At 29.7% G+C, this 3,079-nt stretch overlaps 1 long non-coding RNA gene across 1 annotated transcript; it reads left to right on the top strand.

Moving 5' to 3' along the window:
- The first annotated feature begins 223 nt into the window (after window positions 1-223).
- Window positions 224-1,751, top strand: LOC145128949 (uncharacterized). The gene is made up of 3 exons (XR_013717202.1): window positions 224-1,060; window positions 1,140-1,242; window positions 1,422-1,751. It is a non-coding gene; the product is annotated as an uncharacterized LOC145128949 (long non-coding RNA).
- The last annotated feature ends 1,328 nt before the right edge of the window (window positions 1,752-3,079 follow it).

Genomic DNA, 3,079 nt, shown 5'->3' with positions numbered 1-3,079 from the left:
TATATATATATATATATATATATATAGTAAGAGAGAGAGAGGTAAGTTCTATTGAGAACACCAGAAAGGTTGAGAACGCGAGAATCACAACAATTTAATTAATTAGATCAAGGTTAATATCCATTGGGTTATTTACGTCATCTTAAAATGAAATATATCAAAATGTAAAGTATTAATTTCAAATTTGTTATATTCCTAAAAATTAGTTTACAATTCACACAAAATTCGTTTCTGTCACCTGTCATTCCTCTTTCTCTCTCTCAAGCCGTTCAAAAACAAAAACAAATTCTACGACTTCATCATCTACACATCGCCAGACCACCTTCTACCTTATTCCATCTCGTTGCCTCTACTTCCTATCCCTTCATCCACCCACCATCGAGCTTTCTCTTCACCCCATCATCTTGCTTGCTGCCTTCCTATATATCCCAATTTTCGAATCTAACAGATTTACGTTTCTGACTTTTTATCCATTGGAACTCTAATTGTCGACTTCACTACCTACTATCATCATCACCATCGCAACACCACCGCCATCTTCACACACACTCCGAATCAATTTATGAGACATTTGTTATTCTTAATTTTGTTGTTGATTGCATTTTTTTTCTTTTATCCAAGAGGAGTTAAAGAATGGATTAAAAGGTCTCCACCCAAGGTGTGTATGTTCTGATTAGTTTTTCATCATGCTCCTCTTCAGGATTTGGCATTCATTTTCCATTGTGATGGGTTGTTCTAGGACATATGTGAGGTGGTGCACACAAGGTGTTTGTGGATATGTCCCTTAGTTGTAAATTTACATTTTAGGTGAAAAATTCAAGACAAAAATAGTTTAGGGGAGAGCGATGTTGATTCATGATTTAAGCATGTCCAACGAGCCCACAATCACCACATCTACTATTGTCTAACACAACCATTACCGAGCATCATCTCACCTACCTTTTCAAGCCATCATCATTGAAAAAACCCACCATCACCACGCCTTACACCACCTACCATCATCTCACCACCACCATTGTGACCCAACTTCATCACCACATCACACCTAAATCACCCGAGGGTTGTACTCTCTTTTACCCTTCTATATAGTTTTTTGATTTTTATTTAATTTATTTTATTCAACTAAAAAATCGAAACAGGTGTTGAAGACATTTCCACAGATTGTAAGACTCATAAGGTTGTAGTGAAGGGAGACCCAAGTAAGTAGATATGTTGAAGCTTCTATCTCATATTGTAAGACTTGTAAGGATTATACTCTCTTTTACCTTTTATCTAGTTTATTTAGTTTCTGTTTATAGGAGTATTTTGCTACTTCTAATTTTTTTGGTTAGGCTTTTATTACATGTTAGGCCTTTAGTAGTTTCATTTCCATCTTATTCATTGGTTGTTGGTTTCCTTCTTAAGTTGTTTGATTTTTGCAGTCGTTGTGGTGATGGTGATGATTTGGTGCTTTGCTTTCGGAGCTCAGTTTGAAATAGACCATTTGGCCCCTATTTTTGCTTCCTTTTGTTTTTTATGCCTTCAGAGTAGGATGCGTTGTTGGCTCCTTCCAGTTTGTTCAATGTTTTTATGGTCCTTCTTAGGCTCTGTTTTGTTTTCTTTGACTTTGTTGTTGTATTACTTTTTCTCAGCTCCTGGATAGCTATCTCTTTTTATTTATACAATGCTTTGTCGTTTAAAAAAAATACAAAAATAGGTATTTTTATATTTAAGCAATTTGTTTTAAATTTCTGGAGGATAATTTGTGATGTGATTTTAGTTATAATCATAAATGATTACATCGTGAATTTAGAATAATTCCAGGTGATATTTTTGTTATAATCATTAATTATTTCATAACGAATTTGAAATAATGCTAATCATTAGTGAATATGCATCAATTTTTTTTAACATTACAACTTATCAAACTATTTATGTGTATCTCATGATATACTTCTAGTTTTTTTATTATCTTAATTTTTTTTTTGTGTGTTTATATCTTAATTTGATTGAAGAAAATAATATGTTGAACTTTATTCTTTATTGTTACACGTTCAGGTTGGTAATTTGAGAAAAAAAACAAAGACAACATCATCTCCATCGGAAGGGGCGAAAAAGATGTTTTATTCATTTGTAATTACGATTGTATGAATACGCTCCAATTCAAATGTATCAGAAAATAAACATCAATTGTAGTCATGTATGAATACAAGATTTCAATTTTGAAAGTAATTTTAATCATTTATAGATATATCATTATCAATATAAATGTATGAATTCAATTTGTAATATAATCATTTATGAATATAACTATATAAATATGTGAATCCAGCTTCGGTATATTTATTTATGAATATTACAATCGTTGAATTCATTTATTAATAAATAAAAATCCATTATCATATTTATGTTATACAAATGTAGGTTTTGTTGATATATGAAAAAATCAACTAATTTACTTATAACATGATTTAAATCTCAATTGATAGAAAAAAAAAGACATTGGATTCTTATATTTTAAATGAAATTCATTCAATTTTATTTATTTATATTAATAAAAAATGTAATGCTTTGGAAAAAAGTTGAAATAAATGATTGCAACATTATAGGAAACTACCATTTAAAGAAGCTGACCATTTCATTAATGTAAATATAAAATTCATGTATTGCCCCTTGGAATATGATTGGTCCACAATCCTTCTCGTGTTCTCAACTTTTTGACGTTCTCAATATATATATATATATATATATATATATATATATATATATATATATATATATATATATATATATATATATATATATATATATATATATATATATATATATATATATATATATATATATATATATATCTGAAGTGTGTTTTATTAATTATTGTTTTGTACTTCAAGACTATTAAGTAAAAATTATTTAGGCATGAAGTGTCGGAGGGAATGACTATTTTAGCATATAGCCGTTATGAAATCCAGCATCCCAAACAACAAGCTAAATCCAGACACCTCTCCCGTAAGTAGTCTATGAGTAGTGTAATTAAGAATAATACCTTTATTTGTAGGTTTGAGGACAATCCTAATCGAAGTATAAGTCCTTAGGCTAT

The sequence above is a fragment of the Lactuca virosa genome, chromosome 8 (genome assembly GCF_052849685.1).
Source record: "Lactuca virosa cultivar CGN04683 chromosome 8, Lactuca_virosa_CGN04683_v6, whole genome shotgun sequence".
Taxonomy (NCBI): domain Eukaryota; kingdom Viridiplantae; phylum Streptophyta; class Magnoliopsida; order Asterales; family Asteraceae; genus Lactuca; species Lactuca virosa.
Note: the sequence above shows the minus strand (reverse complement) of the source record. Positions and strands in the feature narration are given on the sequence as shown.